We start from the raw sequence: 11679 nt of genomic DNA, 5'->3' as shown, positions 1-11679 counted from the left end.
CTAGCGGCGAATTACATCCTCAGTTAAGGTCAGCGGAGTAGAATTCTGAGGGGGGGGGAGAATTTACTCCATTTTGGAATAAAAGAGTAGCACAACAAAATGTGGAAAAAGTGAAGCGTTGTGAATACTGTATGCACTGTATTTTTTCACTATAGTTATTCAATATAATGTTCAACTTATCAAGAAGTAACATATCTGCTGCTTTGTGTAAATAAATGAATACACATCTTATGGGCTTCTGACGGAAATAAAAATAGATCAAAATTCATGTGAGGAATCTAACCACATTTTAAAATTGTGTCACTGTCATATTGTATATGAGTGAAATTTTGTTGCATGGGTGTCTAATAAATTCAGTTCAATTAAAAAAAAAATTCAAATATTCTCACATTACAATATCGGAAGACTGACATAGAAGCGACATTAATATCATGTTGATTGACGTCAAAACATAATATAACCATAAAACAATGTTGCTGTGCCCGGGGGGAAGCTGCATTCACGCTGACTGTAGAAAAACCAAAATACCTCTCATTATAGACCAATCACTGTCGTTTACATCACCAGATGATGGCATAAAGCCATTTTTCTATGTTAATGAGAAGAACGTCAGTTTACCTTACGGAAGGATACAACCATTTTGGTAATTTACCCAATGTTAACAGAGTAAACTTTGACTTCCATAGTTGCTTTAACAGTCAGTTAAAGTCAGTTCTTTCTTTAATATCGCACATTATTCTTGTTTAAATGACCGGGTGTCTCTACACTTAAATAGTTCATACCCTGCTGCTGCTTTCTGAGCAATTTCTCGGATAGTCACACGACTGAAAAGCCACCGAAAGCCGTCTGAATCTTCCGAATGGTTTCCACTTGGCTGTCGCCCAGTTTCTGGCAAAATTTGATGCAGTAGTACTGCTCCACTCGTTCCGTCTTTTTCCTTGCAATGAGAATCTGCCGAGAGCACAACACACCACCTCACACAAATGCTGCTTGCCAGCAACTGATGCAATCGACAGGCGTGAAAAAATTCATGCATGCGCACGAAGATTCAAGGTTGACTCATGCAAGCATGCTTGATTCAAATCCATCTGTTATGTGTCGACGCGAGTTGAGGAGCAGACCTGCGTCTGATGGAACCCAGTGCTAAAACAACCAGAAAGTGGTTCCAATAACAAAACAATTTATTTTTCCACCCTTTGGTGCATAAAAAAGTGTACAAACAAAAACTGCATCAGTCTGGCGGAGTGAAGGACGGCACGCTCTCCAGCGCCCACAAGGATCGAAGCCCGGCGCTTCTGGACCCACGTTCACCGCCAAACACCCCCCAGGTGGACACGACAAACCGACTCTGCGAAGGATAGAAAAAGTGAGGTAAGTCAGCAGCTACAACTAATATCCTTCAAAAAGCACACACTATCAGCAAAACATTCAGGTCTGAATTTAAGCTTTATGTAAATGAGCAGCTTCTCACAACAGGTGGAGGATCATCAGTCCGCATGCCACGGCAGTGAGAAGTGAGCTGCACAATTCTCATCAAAGTTCAAATATACTGCGTAACGAAATACCAAGTTACTGTTAACAATTATTCAGATAATCAATCACCTCTGATGTGTGCTGACAGCGTGTGTCCCTCACCCTTCCTCCTTCACAGGCACGATGTGTCAAACCCAGGCGCGGTCCTCAGCGTCTCACAAACGAACATCACAAAGTCGAGTTCCCGGCAATTCTGCTTGAATCACACATGACTTAAATGCAGAACGCCATCTCATTATCTGCTTCAGCTGAAAGTCTTTAAGGTTGCACGTGAGCACCATACACAGGTGCTGCACATCATGTTGATGAGGGTGAAGGACTCTTCTGCCAGCACCTTCTCCACAGACAATAAATCAGCTTGCATACCACCTGGAGAGCAAAGAAAAGAAAAGAACACCAAAACGTCCAGCCACACCCCCCAACACACAACAGTACCCCCCCTTTAACGGGGAAGCCTCCCGGCGACCGAACAGACCAGGTCCGAGAACAGCACCTCCCTCCGGGGTCCACGTCAGGAAGCAGACAGCGTAATGCTCTCAAGGTCCACCACAGACAGCAGGACAGGGCACCGCAGCTGGAAGGCCAGCTGGCATCAACAAAAACCCCAAAACAGTCCCAAATACAACCCAACATACAAGAAAAACATAAAACCCACCCAAAACCTCCCCAGGGGACCATCCCATCCAACCCCGGGAAGAAAAGAATAACTCCCAAATGCAAAAACCCAACACAGCCCCACAAACACAATACAAACATAAATGCATAAAAGAAAAATAACAAACAACCCCCCCAGAACGACTTGCAGAGCCCAACACCCCCCAGAAGGCCTTTACCGCCGGTTCCAGGAGGAATAGCCAAAACCGGAATCCCACAAAGGTCCCCAGGTACACATGGAGCAAACGGCGCCCCCCCAGAGGACCGTACCATCAAACCCCAGGAGGCACCCTCCCCACAACCCAGGAACCCCAGACCCGGCCACACTTGGCTAGGCGGCCCCACAAGCCAATTCCCCCCAGAGGACCGTCCCATCAACCCTGGAGGTGGAACCTGGAAGGAAACAAAAACATCAAAGTCCAACCCCCGGAAGACTACCTTAAACAACCCCGGGGGCAAATAAAACAACCGATAAGCCCTGTTACCTTCCCCGGCACCCCGAAAGACCCCAGGTCCCTCCCAGAGCCCCTCGGCTGCTCAATTTTGGCGAACGGCACAAAACATCAAGCCGGGGAAGGGAACAGGAAAAACTAACCCGGCCCCAACCCCAAGGCGCAGCGGAAAACCGGAAATACGTCCGGTGTCTCAACCCGACCATACCCCAGCCTATCGGGAGGGGTGGAACTACCGAAATGGCGAACGGCAACAGATCGGCCCACCCCTCCGACTGAGGTATGTTCCCGCTGCACCACACCCCAGCAACACCAATGATGAATGGTACAAAGGCCCACCGAGGCTGGAGTGAAACCGGGCCCTAACTAAACCAGAAAAAACGCCCCTAACAACCCCCCCCCAAGTGCAGAGGTCTTCTGAGACCGCTCAGCGTGACCAACCTGCACCACCCCACAACCCACAAGACGAACGGTCTTGGGGCGAGTGAGGTTGGGGTTAGGCAAGTAGGGAAATAATAAAAACAACAAAACAAAACGACCCCAGAACCCAACAAAAAATACCTAAAGACACATAAAAATAAACAACGATCAAGTGAGTCCAGACGGGCTTCGAACCGCCTGTCGTTCACTCCACCAGACACGCCTTTGACTCCCCAAACAAGTTATTATCGTATTTCTATTGGACACAACAGAAAGCTGGTGTTAAGGATGGGATTTGGAAGAAAGTCCACGTTGAAGACTGAACTCTGCTGAGACAAAGTGAGCACTTGGACAAAATGGCGCTCACGTTCGGACATGGAGAAAACCGCCACTTTGATGAAACAGAGGAAGAATTTGACACCTACTTAGAAAGGTTAGATCAATTCTTTCTGGCAAATGGACTGAAAAATGGTGATGAAAATCTGAAAGCAGTGTTTTTGATGGTGGTTGGAAAATGGAACAACACCCTGGTAATGGACTTGTGCTCGCCTTTAAAGCCATCCACATGTAAGTTGACTGACTTGATAAGTGTACTGCGTACCCATTTTGTGCCAAAAACAAACTTTATTCCTAAAAGATATAAGGTTAACACCCGAAAGCAAAGAGAACATGAGTCAGTGAATTTGTGGCTAGTCTCAACTGGCTTCAATATGCAAATATGAAGCATTTTTGGATGATGCATTAAGAGACAGATGTGTTTGCATTGAGCAATGAGCTTCGGGACTGAATGTTGAATGCTGCCCATACAAAAGACTTAACATTAGTGGGAGCTTCTGAACTGGGCCTGGCACACAAAGTGGCAAAACAAAATGCAAAGCAGTGGTCACATAAGTCTCCGAAGACCAACAGCATTTTCAAGAGAGTTGTTCCCGAGAAAGTGGAAAGGGAAAGGACATGTACCAGATGACTGCCATTTTAAGGAGGTGAAGTGCCAGAGCTGCAAAAAAAAAGGACACATCACCAGGGAGTGTCACTCATGACCAGAAGAGGCGGAGCCCTCACGACCAGGAAAGAAAGGCGCCAGACAGTGACCAATCATCTGACAACAGTGGATAGGATTGATGATCTTGATCGGGATAAAGGACGTGAGATGCCGCATGCAACGGTCGATACTCTGACAGATTGGGATAAAGCATGTGAGACACCACTGACTGAGGTCGACACCCCAACAGCGTCATGAGAGGAGGAGGGAGATCTTCAGCTTCCTTTATCCGAAACTCCCAAGGTTCTACCCAAGTCAAACCTTAATACTGAAACCAGGGAAGGTAGAAATAGAGGTCTAGAACTGTTTGAATTAGAGACTAGTGGTGTGATAAACCTTATTATGCCTCTGTACAGGTTAATGGTAAGTGTATGAAAATGGAAGTAGATACTGGAGCAGCCATATCTGTTATATCTGAGTCACTATACAAATGCAGGTTTAAAAGGTTAAACTTGTACATTCCAGTTGTGAACTGAGGACTTACAGCAAACAGGCACTGGAGGTTAAAGGACACCTCCAAGTGGTGGTAAAACGTAAGGAAAACAGTCACACACTAAACTTGTTTGTGGTAAAAGGAAATGGTCTGGCCTTAATGGGAAGAGATTGGATTTAAAGGTAAAAATTGGATTAGTCTTTTGTGAACCGAGTGGCATCAACGTATAGAAGAGCTTTGTGGGAGATAGCCAGATGTGTTCCAACCTAGCCTTGGAAAGGTAAAAGGCATTAAAGCTAAACTGCATGTTGTACCTGGGGCCATTCCTAAATTCTGTAAACCTCACTCTGTGCCTTATGCACTCAGGGATGCAGTGGAAGCACAGTTAACCGAAGGTGTTATAATTGCTGTTAGTTATAGTGAGTGGGCTGCACCCACCGTAAACATATCAAAAGTGGATAACCCTGTCAGGATATGTGGTAACTACAAAGTGTCCTTAAGCCCTTGGATGGAGGTAGATCAACACCCCATTCCAAAACCACAAGACTTGTTTACAAAGTTGGCAGGGGGTGACAGATTCACATCGCTGGATTTGTCACAGGCATATCAACAAGTGGAACTGGATGAGAGTTCAAAACAATACTTGACAATCAACATTCATAAGGGCTTATCGGGTGGCCAGTGCACCTGCAATCTTCCAGAAATTAATGGATCAAGTTTTACAGGGTTTAGATGGCATCATATGTTATCTAGATGACATAATGATCATTGGACAGGACAGAGAACAGCACATGGAAAATTTGGAGGAAGTTCTGAAAAGGCTGTAAAATCATAATCTTCAAGTAAACAAAGATAAATGCATCTTTTTCCATCAGAGTGTGTCTTATTTAGGACATATGATTGATGCAGATGGATTTCGTCCCATGCAAGAAAAATGTGAGGTTATTGCTAAAGCTGCGATCCCAAGTAATGTGACTGAGTTAAGGTCCTTCCTCTCTCTTTTGAGTTTCTATGGGAAGTTCATACCAAATTTGTCTACATTGCTCACACCAATGACTGGGTTGCTACGTAACAATGTCAAGTGGGAGTGGACAGAATCATGTCAAAAGGCTTTTATGAAAGCAATGAAACAGCTGATTTCAAACAAAGTTTTGGACATTTCAACCCAGATCTGTCACTCATACTGGGATGTGATGCTTTGCCAGTAGGTGCCGGTGCAGTGATCTCTCACCAAATGCAAGATGGAAGTGAGAAACCATTTGCTTTTTTCTTCAAGAATGCTCACAGAAACAGAGAAAATCTGCTCACAAATAGAGAAAGAAGCATTAGGACTAGTTTTTGGAGTAATGAAGTTTAATGAATGGATGCAAGTTCACTCTGATCACTGATCACAAACCGTTATTGAAAATCTTAGGTTCAAAAACAGGAGTGCTGCTATTAGCTGCAGCTAGGATGCATAGATGTTTCTTGATTTTAGCAGCACATTCCTATGAGATCAGGAACAAATAGCCAGAACAACATGGAAATGCAGACGCATTATCCAAACAGCCAATATCAAATGAAAATTTTCCAAGGTCAAGACAGTCTGCCAATCACAGCTCAGCAGATTGCATATGAAACTGAGAGGGATCCCACACTGGCGAAGGTGAAACAATATGTTTTTGTGTCTGATGAGGCTATTCAGCCGTATGCATGATGAAAATTTGATCTGACTGTGGAAGATGATTGTTTACTTTGGGGATTCAAAATAGTCATTTCAGAGAGTCTGAAAAACAGGTTACTTTCAAAGCTACATGACAGCCACTGGGGCATGGTGAAAACGAAGTCCTTGGCTAGGAGCTTATTGTGGTGGCCTACATTAGATGAAGACATTAGACTGAGGTAAATCAGTGTGACATCCACAAACATTGGCGTAGTGTTCCTGCTACAGCACCAGTGCCCAAATGGACTTCAGGTCCATGGGAGAGAATGTACCTTGCAGAGTCCAAGAAGCAAATGTTCCTTGTGGTGATAGGTGCATACACTAGAAGACCTGAAATTATTCATATGCAGACTACTGCCACGTGCAAAACAAAGTCTTGAGAAACCTGTTTTCCATTTATGGGTTACCGAAAGAGGTGGTAACTGATCACGGACCTCAATTCATCGGAAGTGAATTTCTGAAACTAAATGCTGTCAAGCATATTAAAACTCCATCCTACCTCCCAGCCTCAAATGGATTGGCACAGAGGCTGGTGCAAAACTTAAAAGGTCCTCAGCCAAAGGTAGAGCACTTGCTGGTATGTCTTTGCAACACTGTATTGCAAATTTCTTGCTTGGTTCTTGAAATATACCACACATGACATCTGGAAAAATGCCAGCAGAACTGTTTTTGAAAGAACAGGTCGGCACTCGGTTGCCTTTGCTGTAATCAGATTTCTCTCAATCTATCCAGGATCAACATGTTCAGAAACAGTCCAATGCGAAGAGGAGACTCAGGAGTTTCTTTGTGGGACAAGCAGTGCTTGTGAGAAACTACAGGGGAGGAAAGAAGTGGGTGAATGGTGAAATTACCCAGGTTTTGGGTCCTGTTATGTATTTGGTGTCTGTAAATGGAACTTGTATTAAAAGATGTGAATCAATTGTTGGAGGAAAAGACAGATGGATGAGGTCCATCAGGACTAAAACCTCAAGACAAAACAGCCTCTTTCCATCTGCAGCTAGACTAATAAATAATGCCAAAGACCTCCATTTACCCTGCCCCCCGCAACCTCCACAAAGTTGTACAGGTTGGTCATCCCTGCACTGAAAGGTACTGTACACCTCCACACCACCAGTCACATGCTTTTGCACAGTCCCATTCCCCTATGTTGTATTTATTTAACAGCCTATTTGGCTATTTTACTTGTTACAGAAGTATTTTCTTCCTTTTCTTTTTTATTGTTGTTGTTTATGCACCAAGAACACCAGATCAAATTCCTTTTATGTGAGAACTTACTTGGCAATAAATTCAATTCTGATTTTAAAGCACAAAAACAAACAAAAACCTCACAGCCACACCTTTGCATGACCGTATGTAAAGTTTTTTTTTTTTTTTATGAATCTATTTCAAGCAGAAAACATTCCTTCTCTGATCTGCTGTGTGTGTCTCAACCCCACTCTAAAACAGAGCTTGAAATGTGATATGGAGCTCAAATTCATTGGGTGATACACTGAGAGTAAGCCTAGTCTTTTAGGGAGGGGCAAATACAAATGGCAATAATGGAATAATTACACATAGCAAAAGAAAAGTATCATTGTAAAATGGAATGTGACAAAATAATTTTTATCTAGATTATATTTTTGTAATCATTGAAATCCAAACTGGACAGCACGGTGGCTTAGTGGTTAGCACTGTTGCCTCACAGCTAGAAGGTCATGGGTTCAATTCCCGCCTGTGGCCTTGCTGTGTGGAGTTTGCATGTTCTCCCCGTGTTTGCATGAGTTTCCTCCGGGTGCTCCGGTTTCCTCCCACATCCAAAGACATGCGGGTAGGTGGATTGGAATCTTTAAATTGTCCATAGGTGTGTCTGTGTTTGTCTGTTTGTGGCCCTGTAACAGACTGGCGTCCTGTCCTGGGTGTACCCTGCCTCACGCTCTATGACTGCTGGGATAGGCTCCAGCCTCCTGCGACCCTTAAATGGACTAAGCGGTTGACGATGAGTGTGTGTGTGTGAAATCCAAACTCATAATTGAAATCAAAATTCAATTAATTGCCCAGCTTGAGAACAATATGACCCTTTTAATCGACCATCCATGACCTGATCTTGGATAAGCGGTTGAAAATGACTATGTGTGTGTGTAAAATCGACCATCTGTAACATCAAAATCAATCAATTTTGTATTGTGATTTGTTTGAGGCTCTTCCTGCAACACCTGATTTTTTTTTTTCTTTTAATAAAACTGACTAACTTGTCTGTGTGTGTTTTAATTAACTGAGGTTCTTTTTGAATGAGCAGCATTTAAGGTTGTATGCTGCTGGCAACAAAAAGCAGTGTAATTAATGGCCGGTGTCAAGTGAATCTGAGTTCACCCTGACAAATGCAAACAGTGCATCTTCAAACACTATAAATCCAGGAAACATTCAAACAATATGAGTCAAGACATGCAGTTTCAGAACTATGAGTCAATGCGCTGAAATGTCACATTGTTTTTGCAGCCACGTCTCACCAAAGCGTGCAGACGCCCAGGCGCATGTTTATTTGTGTGGTGCATGTGTGTGGTCACACGTTGTGACATTTTTTTCCTGCCTGACACCAAGCAGCCGTAATGAACCAGAGCACCGCAAGCGTTGTTTATGTAGGTGTTCATTCTGCTTGTAGGTTAAGCGTTGAAGCTTGAGATGTGTTAAAACATCTAAGCGGTTGCACAACGTCCAGCAAGGAAAGGAAACTGCTCAGAGGTGAGAAGCGGCACTCAGAAGAAATGTTAGGCCCTTTACAAGAAGAACAGCTAAAAAAAAAAAACAAACAAAAAAAAAAACCCCACATTGCTGGAAATCAAAAAAATGACAAAAGTGACTCAGATGATGTTAAAGATTATTAACTCATAACTGACTTGATGATAGTTCAACTACAGCAGTTTCACAACCTGTCATGAATAAAAAAAAACAAGCACAAGGATTCTGAATGTTAGAAAACATTAAGATAGAAATCTGCATGATTTAAAAAACAGCATATGCTAAAGAGAATTAAAAGAAGACTCAGATGTTTATTGCTGCAAATGTAGTAATAACAGTGTAATAATTTTAATGAGAAATCATTATTAATTCTGACAAGTTACTGAGTCAGAATTCTGATTAAAAGGTAGTCTTTAATACCTTTTTCTTCATCAGTGTGTCAACAGTGTGGGTTCACAACCCACTAAGCCACTAAGCCAGTGTTTAACATAAAAACTGTATTAAAAGCGATGACTAGAAAGTCAGTATTTAGCATCCCAGATTGTAGCATGTACAGTGGGTAAAATAAGTATTGAACACGCCACCATTTTTCTTAGTTCATATATTTCTAAAGGTGCTATTGACATGAAATTTTCAGCAGACGTCTGTAACAACCTTAAAGCAATCCACACATATAAAGAAATCAAACCATAGATGTCCATCAATTAAGTTATTTGGTAACAATATGAAATGACACAGGGAAAAAGTATTGAACACCTGAAGAAAGGGAGGTGCAAAAAGACATGGAAAGCCAAGAAACCAGGTGAAATCGATCAGTCATTAGAAAACAATCCTGCCCCTTGTCAGTGCAAATTAATATCAGCTGGTTCAATCCCAACAGATGGGTAGAAGTAAAGAGCTCTCTCAAGATCTTTGCAACCTTATTGTTGCAAAACAGTGATGGCATTGATTACAGAAGGATTTCTAAGCTTCTGAATGCTCCAGTGGGCACTGTTGGGGCCATAATCTGAAAGTGGAAAGAACATCATTTCACCATAAACTGGCCACGACCAGGTGCTCCTCGCAAGATTTCTGACAGAGGAGTGAAAACAATTATCAGAAGAGTTGTTCAAGAGCCAAGGACCACTTGTGGGAGCTTCAGAAAAACTATTAATTATATATAATAAACTACTAATTAGCAGGTACAATTCTTTCAAAGAAAACAAGTAATGCACTCAACCACCATGGCCTGTATGCACGCTCCATTGCAAAAGAAAAAAACATGTTAAAGCTTGTTTAAATTTGATATACAACATAAAGAGAAACCTATGAAAAACTGGGAGACTATAGTTTGGATGAGACCAAAATGTAACTCTTTGGATGCCATATTACACACCATAAATGGCACTACACATCAACTCAAAAACACCATACCAACAGTTAAGTTTGGAGGTGGGAACATCATGGTGCTATTTTTAAGCATACGGCAAACTTCATAGACTTGAAGGAAGGATGAATGGAAAAATGTACCGAGACATTCTTGATAAAAATCTAGTAGGATGTTGAAGATGAAACGAGGGTGAACATTTTAGCAAGACAATGATCCCAAACACCCAGACAAGAAAACTCCCAATTGGTTTCAGAGAATAAAAATAAAGCTGCTATAATGGCCCAGCAAATTAGAGTTGAATCCAATAAAAAATGACTTAACACCTCCCCCATCAAGTTTAGCTACCTCTCTCTCTTTACTGTGCAGCTGTGCATGTGTATAAAGGATTTTAGTCATGCTAATGCTCCCCAGAGCCATTTTATTGAAGAAAAAAAAAGTCTAAAGGACCAAAATGACATGGTGAAATGATGAGGAGCTTCCAGGCATGTCAGAGGCAAATAAAGAAAAATAGGGGGGTGGGGGGATGAAGCCCCCAGTAGCTGAAGGGTTTTAGCCATGCTAATGCTCCCCAGAGCCATTTTACTGAAAAAAGTCTGAAGGACCTAAATAACATGGTGAGATGGTGAGGAGCTTCGTTCATTAATGTCGAGTTTTGACTGTTCGAAAGTGCTCTCTAGATAAAGTTGAGCTGAGTTGAATCCTTACATTTTTCACCTTTAACTCATGGTGCAGCACACAGCAGACTCTTGCAACTTCACATATAGTAGCCCTGGCAAGATACCTTTCAGCACACAAAAGGATCAAGCTCAGGGTCAAAGGTCAAAGTCACAGCAAGTTCAAACACTAAATTCAGCAAAACAACTTTCCTGGTCGCAATTTTAAAAATTTTGCATCCAAATTTGGCAGGGATATACTGACAGGCCTTGCTCATAATCCATTACCTGGGAAAAGCGATTGACCTTGACCGTCAGGGTTTTGCTTGAGGTCAAAGGTCACCTAAATTACCGTAATTTCCAGACTATACAGTAGAGGGCACCAGAATATTAGAAAAAAGAAATTGTACATAAATAGGCCACACTTGTCTATAAGCTGTGGGTCTCCACGTTGTAACATGAGATATTTACACAGAAAGATGTTAGACAGAAAGATTTGCTTTTTTCCCCTGAAGTGTTAAACGTAAATATTGACGCGCACATCATCCAGGGCGCGCACAGTGTCTCTGCTCCACACGTAGAACTAAGTAATTTTAACTTTTTCTTGAGATTTCGCGTACAGCCAGGATCACATGGAGTGTGTGGTAAATTAGACATTAATGAGATGCTGTGACTTTTTCGACTTGTTGCCCAAGACAGAGAATCG

Source organism: Thalassophryne amazonica, chromosome 16, assembly GCF_902500255.1.
Source record: "Thalassophryne amazonica chromosome 16, fThaAma1.1, whole genome shotgun sequence".
NCBI lineage: Eukaryota > Metazoa > Chordata > Actinopteri > Batrachoidiformes > Batrachoididae > Thalassophryne > Thalassophryne amazonica.
This window is presented reverse-complemented; position numbering follows the sequence as displayed.